Source organism: Engystomops pustulosus, unplaced genomic scaffold, assembly GCF_040894005.1.
Source record: "Engystomops pustulosus unplaced genomic scaffold, aEngPut4.maternal MAT_SCAFFOLD_121, whole genome shotgun sequence".
Lineage (NCBI taxonomy): Eukaryota > Metazoa > Chordata > Amphibia > Anura > Leptodactylidae > Engystomops > Engystomops pustulosus.
The window spans coordinates 161,469-180,137 of NW_027285002.1; the positions used below are offsets into that span (position 1 = coordinate 161,469).

Sequence of the window (18,669 nt, forward strand, 5' to 3'; positions counted from 1 at the left end):
TTGCCAAGCCTTAAGCTGCATTGATGCTGCGATCTGACGAGAGCAGGCACATTCAGCTTAGAATGGCCGTTGACAGCAGCTGTTCAATTTGAACCTTCTTTTACTATCTCATAGAGAAACTAACACAATTTTCAGGTTCAAAAAGGTCAACGGAACTTGGGATTCCCAGCCAGTCTCCCATGCTGGTACTTGCCAAGCCTTAAGCTGCATTGATGCTGCGATCTGACGAGAGCAGGCACATTCAGCTTAGAATTGCCGTTGACCGCAGCTGTTCAATTTGAACCTTCTTTTACTATCTCTTAGAGAAACTAACACAATTTTCAGGTTCAAAAAGGTCAACGGAACTTGGGATTCCCAGCTAGTCTCCCATGGTGGTACTTGCCAAGCCTTAAGCTGCATTGCTGCTGCGATCTGACGAGAGCAGGCACATTCAGCTTAGAATGGCCGTTGACAGCAGCTGTTCAATTTGAACCTTCTTTTACTATCTCATAGAGAAACTAACACAATTTTCAGGTTCAAAAAGGTCAACGGAACTTGGGATTCCCAGCCAGTCTCCCATGCTGGTACTTGCCAAGCCTTAAGCTGCATTGCTGCTGCGATCTGACGAGAGCAGGCACATTCAGCTTAGAATGGCCGTTGACCGCAGCTGTTCAATTTGAACCTTCTTTTACTATCTCATAGAGAAACTAACACAATTTTCAGGTTCAAAAAGGTCAACGGAACTTGGGATTCCCAGCCAGTCTCCCATGCTGGTACTTGCCAAGCCTTAAGCTGCATTGCTGCTGCGATCTGACGAGAGCAGGCACATTCAGCTTAGAATGGCCGTTGACAGCAGCTGTTCAATTTGAACCTTCTTTTACTATCTCATAGAGAAACTAACACAATTTTCAGGTTCAAAAAGGTCAACGGAACTTGGGATTCCCAGCCAGTCTCCCATGCTGGTACTTGCCAAGCCTTAAGCTGCATTGCTGCTGCGATCTGACGAGAGCAGGCACATTCAGCTTAGAATGGCCGTTGACAGCAGCTGTTCAATTTGAACCTTCTTTTACTATCTCATAGAGAAACTAACACAATTTTCAGGTTCAAAAAGGTCAACGGAACTTGGGATTCCCAGCCAGTCTCCCATGCTGGTACTTGCCAAGCCTTAAGCTGCATTGATGCTGCGATCTGACGAGAGCAGGCACATTCAGCTTAGAATGGCCGTTGACAGCAGATGTTCAATTTGAACCTTCTTTTACCATCTTTGACAGAGAAACTAACACAATTTTCAGGTTCAAAAAGGTCAACGGAACTTGGGATTCCCAGCCAGTCTCCCATGCTGGTACTTGCCAAGCCTTAAGCTGCATTGCTGCTGCGATCTGACGAGAGCAGGCACATTCAGCTTAGAATGGCCGTTGACAGCAGCTGTTCAATTTGAACCTTCTTTTACTATCTCATAGAGAAACTAACACAATTTTCAGGTTCAAAAAGGACAATGGAACTTGGGATTCCCAGCCAGTCTCCCATGCTGGTACTTGCCAAGCCTTAAGCTGCATTGCTGCTGCGATCAGACGAGTGCAGGCACATTCAGCTTAGAATGGCCGTTGACAGCAGCTGTTCAATTTGAACCTTCTTTTACTATCTCATAGAGAAACTAACACAATTTTCAGGTTCAAAAAGGTCAACGGAACTTGGGATTCCCAGCCAGTCTCCCATGCTGGTACTTGCCAAGCCTTAAGCTGCATTGCTGCTGCGATCTGTTGAGAGCAGGCACATTCAGCTTAGAATGGCCGTTGACCGCAGCTGTTCAATTTGAACCTTCTTTTACTATCTCATAGAGAAACTAACACAATTTTCAGGTTCAAAAAGGTCAACGGAACTTGGGATTCCCAGCCAGTCTCCCATGCTGGTACTTGCCAAGCCTTAAGCTGCATTGCTGCTGCGATCTGACGAGAGCAGGCACATTCAGCTTAGAATGGCCGTTGACAGCAGCTGTTCAATTTGAACCTTCTTTTACTATCTCATAGAGAAACTAACACAATTTTCAGGTTCAAAAAGGTCAACGGAACTTGGGATTCCCAGCCAGTCTCCCATGCTGGTACTTGCCAAGCCTTAAGCTGCATTGCTGCTGCGATCTGACGAGAGCAGGCACATTCAGCTTAGAATGGCCGTTGACAGCAGCTGTTCAATTTGAACCTTCTTTTACTATGTCATAGAGAAACTAACACAATTTTCAGGTTCAAAAAGGTCAACGGAACTTGGGATTCCCAGCCAGTCTCCCATGCTGGTACTTGCCAAGCCTTAAGCTGCATTGCTGCTGCGATCTGACGAGAGCAGGCACATTCAGCTTAGAATGGCCGTTGACAGCAGCTGTTCAATTTGAACCTTCTTTTACTATCTCATAGAGAAACTAACACAATTTTCAGGTTCAAAAAGGTCAACGGAACTTGGGATTCCCAGCCAGTCTCCCATGCTGGTACTTGCCAAGCCTTAAGCTGCATTGCTGCTGCGATCTGACGAGAGCAGGCACATTCAGCTTAGAATGGCCGTTGACAGCAGCTGTTCAATTTGAACCTTCTTTTACTATCTCATAGAGAAACTAACACAATTTTCAGGTTCAAAAAGGTCAACGGAACTTGGGATTCCCAGCCAGTCTCCCACGCTGGTACTTGCCAAGCCTTAAGCTGCATTGATGCTGCGATCTGACGAGAGCAGGCACATTCAGCTTAGAATGGCCGTTGACAGCAGATGTTCAATTTGAACCTTCTTTTACCATCTTTGACAGAGAAACTAACACAATTTTCAGGTTCAAAAAGGTCAACGGAACTTGGGATTCCCAGCCAGTCTCCCATGCTGGTACTTGCCAAGCCTTAAGCTGCATTGCTGCTGCGATCTGACGAGAGCAGGCACATTCAGCTTAGAATGGCCGTTGACAGCAGCTGTTCAATTTGAACCTTCTTTTACTATCTCATAGAGAAACTAACACAATTTTCAGGTTCAAAAAGGTCAATGGAACTTGGGATTCCCAGCCAGTCTCCCATGCTGGTACTTGCCAAGCCTTAAGCTGCATTGCTGCTGCGATCTGACGAGAGCAGGCACATTCAGCTTAGAATGGCCGTTGACAGCAGCTGTTCAATTTGAACCTTCTTTTACCATCTTTGACAGAGAAACTAATACAATTTTCAGGTTCAAAAAGGTCAACGGAACTTGGGATTCCCAGCCAGTCTCCCATGCTGGTACTTGCCAAGCCTTAAGCTGCATTGCTGCTGCGATCTGACGAGAGCAGGCACATTCAGCTTAGAATGGCCGTTGACAGCAGCTGTTCAATTTGAACCTTCTTTTACTATCTCATAGAGAAACTAACACAATTTTCAGGTTCAAAAAGGTCAACGGAACTTGGGATTCCCAGCCAGTCTCCCATGCTGGTACTTGCCAAGCCTTAAGCTGCATTGCTGCTGCGATCTGACGAGAGCAGGCACATTCAGCTTAGAATGGCCGTTGACCGCAGCTGTTCAATTTGAACCTTCTTTTACTATCTCATAGAGAAACTAACACAATTTTCAGGTTCAAAAAGGTCAACGGAACTTGGGATTCCCAGCCAGTCTTCCATGCTGGTACTTGCCAAGCCTTAAGCTGCATTGCTGCTGCGATCTGACGAGAGCAGGCACATTCAGCTTAGAATGGCCGTTGACAGCAGCTGTCCAATTTGAACCTTCTTTTACCATCTTTGACAGGGAAACTAACACAATTTTCAGGTTCAAAAAGGTCAACGGAACTTGGGATTCCCAGCCAGTCTCCCATGCTGGTACTTGCCAAGCCTTAAGCTGCATTGCTGCTGCGATCTGACGAGAGCAGGCACATTCAGCTTAGAATGGCCGTTGACAGCAGCTGTTCAATTTGAACCTTCTTTTACTATCTCATAGAGAAACTAACACAATTTTCAGGTTCAAAAAGGTCAACGGAACTTGGGATTCCCAGCCAGTCTCCCATGCTGGTACTTGCCAAGCCTTAAGCTGCATTGATGCTGCGATCTGACGAGAGCAGGCACATTCAGCTTAGAATGGCCGTTGACAGCAGATGTTCAATTTGAACCTTCTTTTACCATCTTTGACAGAGAAACTAACACAATTTTCAGGTTCAAAAAGGTCAACGGAACTTGGGATTCCCAGCCAGTCTCCCATGCTGGTACTTGCCAAGCCTTAAGCTGCATTGCTGCTGCGATCTGACGAGAGCAGGCACATTCAGCTTAGAATGGCCGTTGACAGCAGCTGTTCAATTTGAACCTTCTTTTACTATCTCATAGAGAAACTAACACAATTTTCAGGTTCAAAAAGGTCAATGGAACTTGGGATTCCCAGCCAGTCTCCCATGCTGGTACTTGCCAAGCCTTAAGCTGCATTGCTGCTGCGATCTGACGAGAGCAGGCACATTCAGCTTAGAATGGCCGTTGACAGCAGCTGTTCAATTTGAACCTTCTTTTACTATCTCATAGAGAAACTAACACAATTTTCAGGTTCAAAAAGGTCAACGGAACTTGGGATTCCCAGCCAGTCTCCCATGCTGGTACTTGCCAAGCCTTAAGCTGCATTGCTGCTGCGATCTGACGAGAGCAGGCACATTCAGCTTAGAATGGCCGTTGACAGCAGCTGTTCAATTTGAACCTTCTTTTACTATCTCATAGAGAAACTAACACAATTTTCAGGTTCAAAAAGGTCAACGGAACTTGGGATTCCCAGCCAGTCTCCCATGCTGGTACTTGCCAAGCCTTAAGCTGCATTGCTGCTGCGATCTGACGAGAGCAGGCACATTCAGCTTAGAATGGCCGTTGACAGCAGCTGTTCAATTTTAACCTTCTTTTACTATGTCATAGAGAAACTAACACAATTTTCAGGTTCAAAAAGGTCAACAGAACTTGGGATTCCCAGCCAGTCTCCCATGCTGGTACTTGCCAAGCCTTAAGCTGCATTGCTGCTGCGATCTGACGAGAGCAGGCACATTCAGCTTAGAATGGCCGTTGACAGCAGCTGTTCAATTTGAACCTTCTTTTACTATCTCATAGAGAAACTAACACAATTTTCAGGTTCAAAAAGGTCAACGGAACTTGGGATTCCCAGCCAGTCTCCCATGCTGGTACTTGCCAAGCCTTAAGCTGCATTGATGCTGCGATCTGACGAGAGCAGGCACATTCAGCTTAGAATGGCCGTTGACAGCAGATGTTCAATTTGAACCTTCTTTTACCATCTTTGACAGAGAAACTAACACAATTTTCAGGTTCAAAAAGGTCAACGGAACTTGGGATTCCCAGCCAGTCTCCCTTGCTGGTACTTGCCAAGCCTTAAGCTGCATTGCTGCTGCGATCTGACGAGAGCAGGCACATTCAGCTTAGAATGGCCGTTGACAGCAGCTGTTCAATTTGAACCTTCTTTTACCATCTTTGACAGAGAAACTAATTGAATTTTCAGGTTCAAAAAGGTCAACGGAACTTGGGATTCCCAGCCAGTCTCCCATGCTGGTACTTGCCAAGCCTTAAGCTGCATTGCTGCTGCGATCTGACGAGAGCAGGCACATTCAGCTTAGAATGGCCGTTGACAGCAGCTGTTCAATTTGAACCTTCTTTTACTATCTCATAGAGAAACTAACACAATTTTCAGGTTCAAAAAGGTCAACGGAACTTGGGATTCCCAGCCAGTCTCCCATGCTGGTACTTGCCAAGCCTTAAGCTGCATTGCTGCTGCGATCTGACGAGAGCAGGCACATTCAGCTTAGAATGGCCGTTGACAGCAGCTGTCCAATTTGAACCTTCTTTTACCATCTTTGACAGGGAAACTAACACAATTTTCAGGTTCAACAAGGTCAACGGAATTTGGGATTCCCAGCCAGTCTCCCATGCTGGTACTTGCCAAGCCTTAAGCTGCATTGCTGCTGCGATCTGACGAGAGCAGGCACATTCAGCTTAGAATGGCCGTTGACAGCAGCTGTCCAATTTGAACCTTCTTTTACCATCTTTGACAGGGAAACTAACACAATTTTCAGGTTCAAAAAGGTCAACGGAACTTGGGATTCCCAGCTAGTCCCCCATGCTGGTACTTGCCAAGCCTTAAGCTGCATTGCTGCTGCGATCTGACGAGAGCAGGCACATTCAGCTTAGAATGGCCGTTGACAGCAGCTGTTCAATTTGAACCTTCTTTTACTATCTCATAGAGAAACTAACACAATTTTCAGGTTCAAAAAGGTCAACGGAACTTGGGTTTCCCAGCCAGTCTCCCATGCTGGTACTTGCCAAGCCTTAAGCTGCATTGCTGCTGCGATCTGACGAGAGCAGGCACATTCAGCTTAGAATGGCCGTTGACCGCAGCTGTTCAATTTGAACCTTCTTTTACTATCTCATAGAGAAACTAACACAATTTTCAGGTTCAAAAAGGTCAACGGAACTTGGGATTCCCAGCCAGTCTCCCATGCTGGTACTTGCCAAGCCTTAAGCTGCATTGCTGCTGCGATCTGACGAGAGCAGGCACATTCAGCTTAGAATGGCCGTTGACAGCAGCTGTTCAATTTGAACCTTCTTTTACTATCTCATAGAGAAACTAACACAATTTTCAGGTTCAAAAAGGTCAACGGAACTTGGGATTCCCAGCCAGTCTCCCATGCTTGTACTTGCCAAGCCTTAAGCTGCATTGATGCTGCGATCTGACGAGAGCAGGCACATTCAGCTTAGAATGGCCGTTGACAGCAGATGTTCAATTTGAACCTTCTTTTACCATCTTTGACAGAGAAACTAACACAATTTTCAGGTTCAAAAAGGTAAATGGAACTTGGGATTCCCAGCCAGTCTCCCATGCTGGTACTTGCCAAGCCTTAAGCTGCATTGCTGCTGCGATCTGACGAGAGCAGGCACATTCAGCTTAGAATGGCCGTTGACAGCAGCTGTTCAATTTGAACCTTCTTTTACTATCTCATAGAGAAACTAACACAATTTTCAGGTTCAAAAAGGTCAATGGAACTTGGGATTCCCAGCCAGTCTCCCATGCTGGTAGTTGCCAAGCCTTAAGCTGCATTGCTGCTGCGATCTGACGAGAGCAGGCACATTCAGCTTAGAATGGCCGTTGACAGCAGCTGTTCAATTTGAACCTTCTTTTACCATCTTTGACAGAGAAACTTACACAATTTTCAGGTTCAAAAAGGTCAACGGAACTTGGGATTCCCAGCCAGTCTCCCATGCTGGTACTTGCCAAGCCTTAAGCTGCATTGATGCTGTGATTTGACGAGAGCAGGCACATTCAGCTTAGAATGGCCGTTGACAGCAGCTGTTCAATTTGAACCTTCTTTTACCATCTTTGACAGAGAAACTAACACAATTTTCAGGTTCAAAAAGGTCAACAGAACTTGGGATTCCCAGCCAGTCTCCCATGCTGGTACTTGCCAAGCCTTAAGCTGCATTGCTGCTGCGATCTGACGAGAGCAGGCACATTCAGCTTAGAATGGCCGTTGACAGCAGCTGTTCAATTTGAACCTTCTTTTACTATCTCATAGAGAAACTAACACAATTTTCAGGTTCAAAAAGGTCAATGGAACTTGGGATTCCCAGCCAGTCTCCCATGCTGGTACTTGCCAAGCCTTAAGCTGCATTGCTGCTGCGATCTGACGAGAGCAGGCACATTCAGCTTAGAATGGCCGTTGACAGCAGCTGTTCAATTTGAACCTTCTTTTACCATCTTTGACAGAGAAACTAATACAATTTTCAGGTTCAAAAAGGTCAACGGAACTTGGGATTCCCAGCCAGTCTCCCATGCTGGTACTTGCCAAGCCTTAAGCTGCATTGCTGCTGCGATCTGACGAGAGCAGGCACATTCAGCTTAGAATGGCCGTTGACAGCAGCTGTTCAATTTGAACCTTCTTTTACTATCTCATAGAGAAACTAACACAATTTTCAGGTTCAAAAAGGTCAACGGAACTTGGGATTCCCAGCCAGTCTCCCATGCTGGTACTTGCCAAGCCTTAAGCTGCATTGCTGCTGCGATCTGACGAGAGCAGGCACATTCAGCTTAGAATGGCCGTTGACCGCAGCTGTTCAATTTGAACCTTCTTTTACTATCTCATAGAGAAACTAACACAATTTTCAGGTTCAAAAAGGTCAACGGAACTTGGGATTCCCAGCCAGTCTTCCATGCTGGTACTTGCCAAGCCTTAAGCTGCATTGCTGCTGCGATCTGACGAGAGCAGGCACATTCAGCTTAGAATGGCCGTTGACAGCAGCTGTCCAATTTGAACCTTCTTTTACCATCTTTGACAGGGAAACTAACACAATTTTCAGGTTCAAAAAGGTCAACGGAACTTGGGATTCCCAGCCAGTCTCCCATGCTGGTACTTGCCAAGCCTTAAGCTGCATTGCTGCTGCGATCTGACGAGAGCAGGCACATTCAGCTTAGAATGGCCGTTGACAGCAGCTGTTCAATTTGAACCTTCTTTTACTATCTCATAGAGAAACTAACACAATTTTCAGGTTCAAAAAGGTCAACGGAACTTGGGATTCCCAGCCAGTCTCCCATGCTGGTACTTGCCAAGCCTTAAGCTGCATTGATGCTGCGATCTGACGAGAGCAGGCACATTCAGCTTAGAATGGCCGTTGACAGCAGATGTTCAATTTGAACCTTCTTTTACCATCTTTGACAGAGAAACTAACACAATTTTCAGGTTCAAAAAGGTCAACGGAACTTGGGATTCCCAGCCAGTCTCCCATGCTGGTACTTGCCAAGCCTTAAGCTGCATTGCTGCTGCGATCTGACGAGAGCAGGCACATTCAGCTTAGAATGGCCGTTGACAGCAGCTGTTCAATTTGAACCTTCTTTTACTATCTCATAGAGAAACTAACACAATTTTCAGGTTCAAAAAGGTCAATGGAACTTGGGATTCCCAGCCAGTCTCCCATGCTGGTACTTGCCAAGCCTTAAGCTGCATTGCTGCTGCGATCTGACGAGAGCAGGCACATTCAGCTTAGAATGGCCGTTGACAGCAGCTGTTCAATTTGAACCTTCTTTTACTATCTCATAGAGAAACTAACACAATTTTCAGGTTCAAAAAGGTCAACGGAACTTGGGATTCCCAGCCAGTCTCCCATGCTGGTACTTGCCAAGCCTTAAGCTGCATTGCTGCTGCGATCTGACGAGAGCAGGCACATTCAGCTTAGAATGGCCGTTGACAGCAGCTGTTCAATTTGAACCTTCTTTTACTATCTCATAGAGAAACTAACACAATTTTCAGGTTCAAAAAGGTCAACGGAACTTGGGATTCCCAGCCAGTCTCCCATGCTGGTACTTGCCAAGCCTTAAGCTGCATTGCTGCTGCGATCTGACGAGAGCAGGCACATTCAGCTTAGAATGGCCGTTGACAGCAGCTGTTCAATTTTAACCTTCTTTTACTATGTCATAGAGAAACTAACACAATTTTCAGGTTCAAAAAGGTCAACAGAACTTGGGATTCCCAGCCAGTCTCCCATGCTGGTACTTGCCAAGCCTTAAGCTGCATTGCTGCTGCGATCTGACGAGAGCAGGCACATTCAGCTTAGAATGGCCGTTGACAGCAGCTGTTCAATTTGAACCTTCTTTTACTATCTCATAGAGAAACTAACACAATTTTCAGGTTCAAAAAGGTCAACGGAACTTGGGATTCCCAGCCAGTCTCCCATGCTGGTACTTGCCAAGCCTTAAGCTGCATTGATGCTGCGATCTGACGAGAGCAGGCACATTCAGCTTAGAATGGCCGTTGACAGCAGATGTTCAATTTGAACCTTCTTTTACCATCTTTGACAGAGAAACTAACACAATTTTCAGGTTCAAAAAGGTCAACGGAACTTGGGATTCCCAGCCAGTCTCCCTTGCTGGTACTTGCCAAGCCTTAAGCTGCATTGCTGCTGCGATCTGACGAGAGCAGGCACATTCAGCTTAGAATGGCCGTTGACAGCAGCTGTTCAATTTGAACCTTCTTTTACCATCTTTGACAGAGAAACTAATTGAATTTTCAGGTTCAAAAAGGTCAACGGAACTTGGGATTCCCAGCCAGTCTCCCATGCTGGTACTTGCCAAGCCTTAAGCTGCATTGCTGCTGCGATCTGACGAGAGCAGGCACATTCAGCTTAGAATGGCCGTTGACAGCAGCTGTTCAATTTGAACCTTCTTTTACTATCTCATAGAGAAACTAACACAATTTTCAGGTTCAAAAAGGTCAACGGAACTTGGGATTCCCAGCCAGTCTCCCATGCTGGTACTTGCCAAGCCTTAAGCTGCATTGCTGCTGCGATCTGACGAGAGCAGGCACATTCAGCTTAGAATGGCCGTTGACAGCAGCTGTCCAATTTGAACCTTCTTTTACCATCTTTGACAGGGAAACTAACACAATTTTCAGGTTCAACAAGGTCAACGGAATTTGGGATTCCCAGCCAGTCTCCCATGCTGGTACTTGCCAAGCCTTAAGCTGCATTGCTGCTGCGATCTGACGAGAGCAGGCACATTCAGCTTAGAATGGCCGTTGACAGCAGCTGTCCAATTTGAACCTTCTTTTACCATCTTTGACAGGGAAACTAACACAATTTTCAGGTTCAAAAAGGTCAACGGAACTTGGGATTCCCAGCTAGTCCCCCATGCTGGTACTTGCCAAGCCTTAAGCTGCATTGCTGCTGCGATCTGACGAGAGCAGGCACATTCAGCTTAGAATGGCCGTTGACAGCAGCTGTTCAATTTGAACCTTCTTTTACTATCTCATAGAGAAACTAACACAATTTTCAGGTTCAAAAAGGTCAACGGAACTTGGGTTTCCCAGCCAGTCTCCCATGCTGGTACTTGCCAAGCCTTAAGCTGCATTGCTGCTGCGATCTGACGAGAGCAGGCACATTCAGCTTAGAATGGCCGTTGACCGCAGCTGTTCAATTTGAACCTTCTTTTACTATCTCATAGAGAAACTAACACAATTTTCAGGTTCAAAAAGGTCAACGGAACTTGGGATTCCCAGCCAGTCTCCCATGCTGGTACTTGCCAAGCCTTAAGCTGCATTGCTGCTGCGATCTGACGAGAGCAGGCACATTCAGCTTAGAATGGCCGTTGACAGCAGCTGTTCAATTTGAACCTTCTTTTACTATCTCATAGAGAAACTAACACAATTTTCAGGTTCAAAAAGGTCAACGGAACTTGGGATTCCCAGCCAGTCTCCCATGCTTGTACTTGCCAAGCCTTAAGCTGCATTGATGCTGCGATCTGACGAGAGCAGGCACATTCAGCTTAGAATGGCCGTTGACAGCAGATGTTCAATTTGAACCTTCTTTTACCATCTTTGACAGAGAAACTAACACAATTTTCAGGTTCAAAAAGGTAAATGGAACTTGGGATTCCCAGCCAGTCTCCCATGCTGGTACTTGCCAAGCCTTAAGCTGCATTGCTGCTGCGATCTGACGAGAGCAGGCACATTCAGCTTAGAATGGCCGTTGACAGCAGCTGTTCAATTTGAACCTTCTTTTACTATCTCATAGAGAAACTAACACAATTTTCAGGTTCAAAAAGGTCAATGGAACTTGGGATTCCCAGCCAGTCTCCCATGCTGGTAGTTGCCAAGCCTTAAGCTGCATTGCTGCTGCGATCTGACGAGAGCAGGCACATTCAGCTTAGAATGGCCGTTGACAGCAGCTGTTCAATTTGAACCTTCTTTTACCATCTTTGACAGAGAAACTTACACAATTTTCAGGTTCAAAAAGGTCAACGGAACTTGGGATTCCCAGCCAGTCTCCCATGCTGGTACTTGCCAAGCCTTAAGCTGCATTGATGCTGTGATTTGACGAGAGCAGGCACATTCAGCTTAGAATGGCCGTTGACAGCAGCTGTTCAATTTGAACCTTCTTTTACCATCTTTGACAGAGAAACTAACACAATTTTCAGGTTCAAAAAGGTCAACAGAACTTGGGATTCCCAGCCAGTCTCCCATGCTGGTACTTGCCAAGCCTTAAGCTGCATTGCTGCTGCGATCTGACGAGAGCAGGCACATTCAGCTTAGAATGGCCGTTGACAGCAGCTGTTCAATTTGAACCTTCTTTTACAATCTCATAGAGAAACTAACACAATTTTCAGGTTCAAAAAGGTCAACGGAACTTGGGATTCCCAGCCAGTCTCCCATGCTGGTACTTGCCAAGCCTAAAGCTGCATTGCTGCTGCGATCTGACGAGAGCAGGCACATTCAGCTTAGAATGGCCGTTGACAGCAGCTGTTCAATTTGAACCTTCTTTTACTATCTCATAGAGAAACTAACACAATTTTCAGGTTCAAAAAGGTCAACGGAACTTGGGATTCCCAGCCAGTCTCCCATGCTGGTACTTGCCAAGCCTTAAGCTGCATTGCTGCTGCGATCTGACGAGAGCAGGCACATTCAGCTTAGAATGGCCGTTGACAGCAGCTGTTCAATTTTAACCTTCTTTTACTATGTCATAGAGAAACTAACACAATTTTCAGGTTCAAAAAGGTCAACGGAACTTGGGATTCCCAGCCAGTCTCCCATGCTGGTACTTGCCAAGCCTTAAGCTGCATTGCTGCTGCGATCTGACGAGAGCAGGCACATTCAGCTTAGAATGGCCGTTGACAGCAGCTGTTCAATTTGAACCTTCTTTTACTATCTCATAGAGAAACTAACACAATTTTCAGGTTCAAAAAGGTCAACGGAACTTGGGATTCCCAGCCAGTCTCCCATGCTGGTACTTGCCAAGCCTTAAGCTGCATTGATGCTGCGATCTGACGAGAGCAGGCACATTCAGCTTAGAATGGCCGTTGACAGCAGATGTTCAATTTGAACCTTCTTTTACCATCTTTGACAGAGAAACTAACACAATTTTCAGGTTCAAAAAGGTCAACGGAACTTGGGATTCCCAGCCAGTCTCCCTTGCTGGTACTTGCCAAGCCTTAAGCTGCATTGCTGCTGCGATCTGACGAGAGCAGGCACATTCAGCTTAGAATGGCCGTTGACAGCAGCTGTTCAATTTGAACCTTCTTTTACCATCTTTGACAGAGAAACTAATACAATTTTCAGGTTCAAAAAGGTCAACGGAACTTGGGATTCCCAGCCAGTCTCCCATGCTGGTACTTGCCAAGCCTTAAGCTGCATTGCTGCTGCGATCTGACGAGAGCAGGCACATTCAGCTTAGAATGGCCGTTGACAGCAGCTGTTCAATTTGAACCTTCTTTTACTATCTCATAGAGAAACTAACACAATTTTCAGGTTCAAAAAGGTCAACGGAACTTGGGATTCCCAGCCAGTCTCCCATGCTGGTACTTGCCAAGCCTTAAGCTGCATTGCTGCTGCGATCTGACGAGAGCAGGCACATTCAGCTTAGAATGGCCGTTGACAGCAGCTGTCCAATTTGAACCTTCTTTTACCATCTTTGACAGGGAAACTAACACAATTTTCAGGTTCAAAAAGGTCAACGGAACTTGGGATTCCCAGCCAGTCTCCCATGCTGGTACTTGCCAAGCCTTAAGCTGCATTGCTGCTGCGATCTGACGAGAGCAGGCACATTCAGCTTAGAATGGCCGTTGACAGCAGCTGTTCAATTTGAACCTTCTTTTACTATCTCATAGAGAAACTAACACAATTTTCAGGTTCAAAAAGGTCAATGGAACTTGGGATTCCCAGCCAGTCTCCCATGCTGGTACTTGCCAAGCCTTAAGCTGCATTGCTGCTGCGATCTGACGAGAGCAGGCACATTCAGCTTAGAATGGCCGTTGACAGCAGCTGTTCAATTTGAACCTTCTTTTACTATCTCATAGAGAAACTAACACAATTTTCAGGTTCAAAAAGGTCAACGGAACTTGGGATTCCCAGCCAGTCTCCCATGCTGGTACTTGCCAAGCCTTAAGCTGCATTGCTGCTGCGATCTGACGAGAGCAGGCACATTCAGCTTAGAATGGCCGTTGACCGCAGCTGTTCAATTTGAACCTTCTTTTACTATCTCATAGAGAAACTAACACAATTTTCAGGTTCAAAAAGGTCAACGGAACTTGGGATTCCCAGCCAGTCTCCCATGCTGGTACTTGCCAAGCCTTAAGCTGCATTGCTGCTGCGATCTGACGAGAGCAGGCACATTCAGCTTAGAACGGCCGTTGACAGCAGCTGTTCAATTTGAACCTTCTTTTACTATCTCATAGAGAAACTAACACAATTTTCAGGTTCAAAAAGGTCAACGGAACTTGGGATTCCCAGCCAGTCTCCCATGCTGGTACTTGCCAAGCCTTAAGCTGCATTGCTGCTGCGATCAGACGAGAGCAGGCACATTCAGCTTAGAATGGCCGTTGACAGCAGCTGTTCAATTTGAACCTTCTTTTACTATCTCATAGAGAAACTAACACAATTTTCAGGTTCAAAAAGGTCAACGGAACTTGGGATTCCCAGCCAGTCTCCCATGCTGGTACTTGCCAAGCCTTAAGCTGCATTGCTGCTGCGATCTGACGAGAGCAGGCACATTCAGCTTAGAACGGCCGTTGACAGCAGCTGTTCAATTTGAACCTTCTTTTACTATCTCATAGAGAAACTAACACAATTTTCAGGTTCAAAAAGGTCAACGGAACTTGGGATTCCCAGCCAGTCTCCCATGCTGGTACTTGCCAAGCCTTAAGCTGCATTGCTGCTGCGATCTGACGAGAGCAGGCACATTCAGCTTAGAATGGCCGTTGACAGCAGCTGTTCAATTTGAACCTTCTTTTACTATCTCATAGAGAAACTAACACAATTTTCAGGTTCAAAAAGGTCAACGGAACTTGGGATTCCCAGCCAGTCTCCCATGCTGGTACTTGCCAAGCCTTAAGCTGCATTGATGCTGCGATCTGACGAGAGCAGGCACATTCAGCTTAGAATGGCCGTTGACAGCAGATGTTCAATTTGAACCTTCTTTTACCATCTTTGACAGAGAAACTAACACAATTTTCAGGTTCAAAAAGGTCAACGGAACTTGGGATTCCCAGCCAGTCTCCCATGCTGGTACTTGCCAAGCCTTAAGCTGCATTGCTGCTGCGATCTGACGAGAGCAGGCACATTCAGCTTAGAATGGCCGTTGACAGCAGCTGTTCAATTTGAACCTTCTTTTACTATCTCAGAGAGAAACTAACCCAATTTTCAGGTTCAAAAAGGTCAATGGAACTTGGGATTCCCAGCCAGTCTCCCATGCTGGTACTTGCCAAGCCTTAAGCTGCATTGCTGCTGCGATCTGACGAGAGCAGGCACATTCAGCTTAGAATGGCCGTTGACCGCAGCTGTTCAATTTGAACCTTCTTTTACTATCTCATAGAGAAAGTAACACAATTTTCAGGTTCAAAAAGGTCAACGGAACTTGGGATTCCCAGCCAGTCTCCCATGCTGGTACTTGCCAAGCCTTAAGCTGCATTGCTGCTGCGATCTGACGAGAGCAGGCACATTCAGCTTAGAATGGCCGCTGACAGCAGCTGTTCAATTTGAACCTTCTTTTACTATCTCATAGAGAAACTAACACAATTTTAAGGTTCAAAAAGGTCAACGGAACTTGGGATTCCCATCCAGTCTCCCATGCTGGTACTTGCCAAGCCTTAAGCTGCATTGCTGCTGCGATCTGACGAGAGCAGGCACATTCAGCTTAGAATGGCCGTTGACAGCAGCTGTTCAATTTGAACCTTCTTTTACCATCTTTGACAGAGAAACTAACACAATTTTCAGGTTCAAAAAGGTCAACGGAACTTGGGATTCCCAGCCAGTCTCCCATGCTGGTACTTGCCAAGCCTTAAGCTGCATTGATGCTGTGATTTGACGAGAGCAGGCACATTCAGCTTAGAATGGCCGTTGACAGCAGATGTTCAATTTGAACCTTCTTTTACCATCTTTGACAGAGATACTAACACAATTTTCAGGTTCAAAAAGGTCAACAGAACTTGGGATTCCCAGCCAGTCTCCCATGCTGGTACTTGCCAAGCCTTAAGCTGCATTGCTGCTGCGATCTGACGAGAGCAGGCACATTCAGCTTAGAATGGCCGTTGACAGCAGCTGTTCAATTTGAACCTTCTTTTACTATCTCATAGAGAAACTAACACAATTTTCAGGTTCAAAAAGGTCAACGGAACTTGGGATTCCCAGCCAGTCTCCCATGCTGGTACTTGCCAAGCCTTAAGCTGCATTGCTGCTGCGATCTGACGAGAGCAGGCACATTCAGCTTAGAATGGCCGTTGACAGCAGCTGTTCAATTTGAACCTTCTTTTACTATCTCATAGATAAACTAACACAATTTTCAGGTTCAAAAAGGTCAACGGAACTTGGGATTCCCAGCCAGTCTCCCATGCTGGTACTTGCCAAGCCTTAAGCTGCATTGCTGCTGCGATCTGACGAGAGCAGGCACATTCAGCTTAGAATGGCCGTTGACAGCAGCTGTTCAATTTGAACCTTCTTTTACTATCTCATAGAGAAACTAACACAATTTTCAGGTTCAAAAAGGTCAACGGAACTTGGGATTCCCAGCCAGTCTCCCATGCTGGTACTTGCCAAGCCTTAAGCTGCATTGATGCTGCGATCTGACGAGAGCAGGCACATTCAGCTTAGAATGGCCGTTGACAGCAGCTGTTCAATTTGAACCTTCTTTTACTATCTCATAGAGAAACTAACACAATTTTCAGGTTCAAAAAGGTCAACGGAACTTGGGATTCCCAGCCAGTCTCCCATGCTGGTACTTGCCAAGCCTTAAGCTGCATTGATGCTGCGATCTGACGAGAGCAGGCACATTCAGCTTAGAATTGCCGTTGACCGCAGCTGTTCAATTTGAACCTTCTTTTACTATCTCTTAGAGAAACTAACACAATTTTCAGGTTCAAAAAGGTCAACGGAACTTGGGATTCCCAGCTAGTCTCCCATGGTGGTACTTGCCAAGCCTTAAGCTGCATTGCTGCTGCGATCTGACGAGAGCAGGCACATTCAGCTTAGAATGGCCGTTGACAGCAGCTGTTCAATTTGAACCTTCTTTTACTATCTCATAGAGAAACTAACACAATTTTCAGGTTCAAAAAGGTCAACGGAACTTGGGATTCCCAGCCAGTCTCCCATGCTGGTACTTGCCAAGCCTTAAGCTGCATTGCTGCTGCGATCTGACGAGAGCAGGCACATTCAGCTTAGAATGGCCGTTGACCGCAGCTGTTCAATTTGAACCTTCTTTTACTATCTCATAGAGAAACTAACACAATTTTCAGGTTCAAAAAGGTCAACGGAACTTGGGATTCCCAGCCAGTCTCCCATGCTGGTACTTGCCAAGCCTTAAGCTGCATTGCTGCTGCGATCTGACGAGAGCAGGCACATTCAGCTTAGAATGGCCGTTGACAGCAGCTGTTCAATTTGAACCTTCTTTTACTATCTCATAGAGAAACTAACACAATTTTCAGGTTCAAAAAGGTCAACGGAACTTGGGATTCCCAGCCAGTCTCCCATGCTGGTACTTGCCAAGCCTTAAGCTGCATTGCTGCTGCGATCTGACGAGAGCAGGCACATTCAGCTTAGAATGGCCGTTGACAGCAGCTGTTCAATTTGAACCTTCTTTTACTATCTCATAGAGAAACTAACACAATTTTCAGGTTCAAAAAGGTCAACGGAACTTGGGATTCCCAGCCAGTCTCCCATGCTGGTACTTGCCAAGCCTTAAGCTGCATTGATGCTGCGATCTGACGAGAGCAGGCACATTCAGCTTAGAATGGCCGTTGACAGCAGATGTTCAATTTGAACCTTCTTTTACCATCTTTGACAGAGAAACTAACACAATTTTCAGGTTCAAAAAGGTCAACGGAACTTGGGATTCCCAGCCAGTCTCCCATGCTGGTACTTGCCAAGCCTTAAGCTGCATTGCTGCTGCGATCTGACGAGAGCAGGCACATTCAGCTTAGAATGGCCGTTGACAGCAGCTGTTCAATTTGAACCTTCTTTTACTATCTCATAGAGAAACTAACACAATTTTCAGGTTCAAAAAGGTCAATGGAACTTGGGATTCCCAGCCAGTCTCCCATGCTGGTACTTGCCAAGCCTTAAGCTGCATTGCTGCTGCGATCAGACGAGTGCAGGCACATTCAGCTTAGAATGGCCGTTGACAGCAGCTGTTCAATTTGAACCTTCTTTTACTATCTCATAGAGAAACTAACACAATTTTCAGGTTCAAAAAGGTCAACGGAACTTGGGATTCCCAGCCAGTCTCCCATGCTGGTACTTGCCAAGCCTTAAGCTGCATTGCTGCTGCGATCTGTTGAGAGCAGGCACATTCAGCTTAGAATGGCCGTTGACCGCAGCTGTTCAATTTGAACCTTCTTTTACTATCTCATAGAGAAACTAACACAATTTTCAGGTTCAAAAAGGTCAACGGAACTTGGGATTCCCAGCCAGTCTCCCATGCTGGTACTTGCCAAGCCTTAAGCTGCATTGCTGCTGCGATCTGACGAGAGCAGGCACATTCAGCTTAGAATGGCCGTTGACAGCAGCTGTTCAATTTGAACCTTCTTTTACTATCTCATAGAGAAACTAACACAATTTTCAGGTTCAAAAAGGTCAACGGAACTTGGGATTCCCAGCCAGTCTCCCATGCTGGTACTTGCCAAGCCTTAAGCTGCATTGCTGCTGCGATCTGACGAGAGCAGGCACATTCAGCTTAGAATGGCCGTTGACAGCAGCTGTTCAATT

The 18,669-nt window shown here is 46.0% G+C and overlaps 43 pseudogenes; all 43 read right to left on the minus strand.

Moving 5' to 3' along the window:
- Window positions 1-9,435: 9,435 nt before the first annotated feature.
- LOC140107314 (5S ribosomal RNA) lies at window positions 9,436-9,554 on the minus strand (annotated as a pseudogene).
- A 70-nt stretch (window positions 9,555-9,624) lies between these two features.
- LOC140107496 (5S ribosomal RNA) lies at window positions 9,625-9,743 on the minus strand (annotated as a pseudogene).
- Window positions 9,744-9,815: 72 nt separating this feature from the next.
- LOC140107577 (5S ribosomal RNA) lies at window positions 9,816-9,934 on the minus strand (annotated as a pseudogene).
- Window positions 9,935-10,006: 72 nt separating this feature from the next.
- LOC140108073 (5S ribosomal RNA) lies at window positions 10,007-10,125 on the minus strand (annotated as a pseudogene).
- Window positions 10,126-10,195: 70 nt separating this feature from the next.
- Window positions 10,196-10,314, minus strand: LOC140108074 (5S ribosomal RNA; annotated as a pseudogene).
- Window positions 10,315-10,386: 72 nt separating this feature from the next.
- Window positions 10,387-10,505, minus strand: LOC140107750 (5S ribosomal RNA; annotated as a pseudogene).
- A 72-nt stretch (window positions 10,506-10,577) lies between these two features.
- Window positions 10,578-10,696, minus strand: LOC140107262 (5S ribosomal RNA; annotated as a pseudogene).
- A 70-nt stretch (window positions 10,697-10,766) lies between these two features.
- Window positions 10,767-10,885, minus strand: LOC140107290 (5S ribosomal RNA; annotated as a pseudogene).
- Window positions 10,886-10,955: 70 nt separating this feature from the next.
- On the minus strand, window positions 10,956-11,074 carry LOC140108075 (5S ribosomal RNA; annotated as a pseudogene).
- A 70-nt stretch (window positions 11,075-11,144) lies between these two features.
- On the minus strand, window positions 11,145-11,263 carry LOC140107767 (5S ribosomal RNA; annotated as a pseudogene).
- Window positions 11,264-11,906: 643 nt separating this feature from the next.
- Window positions 11,907-12,025, minus strand: LOC140107315 (5S ribosomal RNA; annotated as a pseudogene).
- Window positions 12,026-12,095: 70 nt separating this feature from the next.
- Window positions 12,096-12,214, minus strand: LOC140108297 (5S ribosomal RNA; annotated as a pseudogene).
- Window positions 12,215-12,284: 70 nt separating this feature from the next.
- Window positions 12,285-12,403, minus strand: LOC140108077 (5S ribosomal RNA; annotated as a pseudogene).
- Window positions 12,404-12,473: 70 nt separating this feature from the next.
- On the minus strand, window positions 12,474-12,592 carry LOC140108078 (5S ribosomal RNA; annotated as a pseudogene).
- Window positions 12,593-12,662: 70 nt separating this feature from the next.
- LOC140107499 (5S ribosomal RNA) lies at window positions 12,663-12,781 on the minus strand (annotated as a pseudogene).
- A 72-nt stretch (window positions 12,782-12,853) lies between these two features.
- LOC140107578 (5S ribosomal RNA) lies at window positions 12,854-12,972 on the minus strand (annotated as a pseudogene).
- Window positions 12,973-13,044: 72 nt separating this feature from the next.
- Window positions 13,045-13,163, minus strand: LOC140108079 (5S ribosomal RNA; annotated as a pseudogene).
- A 70-nt stretch (window positions 13,164-13,233) lies between these two features.
- Window positions 13,234-13,352, minus strand: LOC140108080 (5S ribosomal RNA; annotated as a pseudogene).
- A 72-nt stretch (window positions 13,353-13,424) lies between these two features.
- Window positions 13,425-13,543, minus strand: LOC140108081 (5S ribosomal RNA; annotated as a pseudogene).
- Window positions 13,544-13,802: 259 nt separating this feature from the next.
- On the minus strand, window positions 13,803-13,921 carry LOC140108082 (5S ribosomal RNA; annotated as a pseudogene).
- A 70-nt stretch (window positions 13,922-13,991) lies between these two features.
- On the minus strand, window positions 13,992-14,110 carry LOC140107560 (5S ribosomal RNA; annotated as a pseudogene).
- A 70-nt stretch (window positions 14,111-14,180) lies between these two features.
- Window positions 14,181-14,299, minus strand: LOC140107289 (5S ribosomal RNA; annotated as a pseudogene).
- A 70-nt stretch (window positions 14,300-14,369) lies between these two features.
- LOC140107561 (5S ribosomal RNA) lies at window positions 14,370-14,488 on the minus strand (annotated as a pseudogene).
- Window positions 14,489-14,558: 70 nt separating this feature from the next.
- LOC140108085 (5S ribosomal RNA) lies at window positions 14,559-14,677 on the minus strand (annotated as a pseudogene).
- A 70-nt stretch (window positions 14,678-14,747) lies between these two features.
- On the minus strand, window positions 14,748-14,866 carry LOC140107500 (5S ribosomal RNA; annotated as a pseudogene).
- A 72-nt stretch (window positions 14,867-14,938) lies between these two features.
- Window positions 14,939-15,057, minus strand: LOC140108086 (5S ribosomal RNA; annotated as a pseudogene).
- Window positions 15,058-15,316: 259 nt separating this feature from the next.
- On the minus strand, window positions 15,317-15,435 carry LOC140107394 (5S ribosomal RNA; annotated as a pseudogene).
- Window positions 15,436-15,505: 70 nt separating this feature from the next.
- On the minus strand, window positions 15,506-15,624 carry LOC140107304 (5S ribosomal RNA; annotated as a pseudogene).
- Window positions 15,625-15,887: 263 nt separating this feature from the next.
- On the minus strand, window positions 15,888-16,006 carry LOC140107316 (5S ribosomal RNA; annotated as a pseudogene).
- A 70-nt stretch (window positions 16,007-16,076) lies between these two features.
- On the minus strand, window positions 16,077-16,195 carry LOC140108087 (5S ribosomal RNA; annotated as a pseudogene).
- A 70-nt stretch (window positions 16,196-16,265) lies between these two features.
- LOC140108088 (5S ribosomal RNA) lies at window positions 16,266-16,384 on the minus strand (annotated as a pseudogene).
- Window positions 16,385-16,454: 70 nt separating this feature from the next.
- LOC140107501 (5S ribosomal RNA) lies at window positions 16,455-16,573 on the minus strand (annotated as a pseudogene).
- Window positions 16,574-16,643: 70 nt separating this feature from the next.
- Window positions 16,644-16,762, minus strand: LOC140107737 (5S ribosomal RNA; annotated as a pseudogene).
- Window positions 16,763-16,832: 70 nt separating this feature from the next.
- LOC140107351 (5S ribosomal RNA) lies at window positions 16,833-16,951 on the minus strand (annotated as a pseudogene).
- A 70-nt stretch (window positions 16,952-17,021) lies between these two features.
- Window positions 17,022-17,140, minus strand: LOC140108090 (5S ribosomal RNA; annotated as a pseudogene).
- A 70-nt stretch (window positions 17,141-17,210) lies between these two features.
- Window positions 17,211-17,329, minus strand: LOC140108091 (5S ribosomal RNA; annotated as a pseudogene).
- Window positions 17,330-17,399: 70 nt separating this feature from the next.
- LOC140108092 (5S ribosomal RNA) lies at window positions 17,400-17,518 on the minus strand (annotated as a pseudogene).
- Window positions 17,519-17,588: 70 nt separating this feature from the next.
- LOC140107502 (5S ribosomal RNA) lies at window positions 17,589-17,707 on the minus strand (annotated as a pseudogene).
- A 72-nt stretch (window positions 17,708-17,779) lies between these two features.
- On the minus strand, window positions 17,780-17,898 carry LOC140108093 (5S ribosomal RNA; annotated as a pseudogene).
- A 70-nt stretch (window positions 17,899-17,968) lies between these two features.
- On the minus strand, window positions 17,969-18,087 carry LOC140107860 (5S ribosomal RNA; annotated as a pseudogene).
- A 70-nt stretch (window positions 18,088-18,157) lies between these two features.
- Window positions 18,158-18,276, minus strand: LOC140107541 (5S ribosomal RNA; annotated as a pseudogene).
- A 70-nt stretch (window positions 18,277-18,346) lies between these two features.
- On the minus strand, window positions 18,347-18,465 carry LOC140108094 (5S ribosomal RNA; annotated as a pseudogene).
- A 70-nt stretch (window positions 18,466-18,535) lies between these two features.
- Window positions 18,536-18,654, minus strand: LOC140108096 (5S ribosomal RNA; annotated as a pseudogene).
- Between the last annotated feature and the right edge of the window lie 15 nt (window positions 18,655-18,669).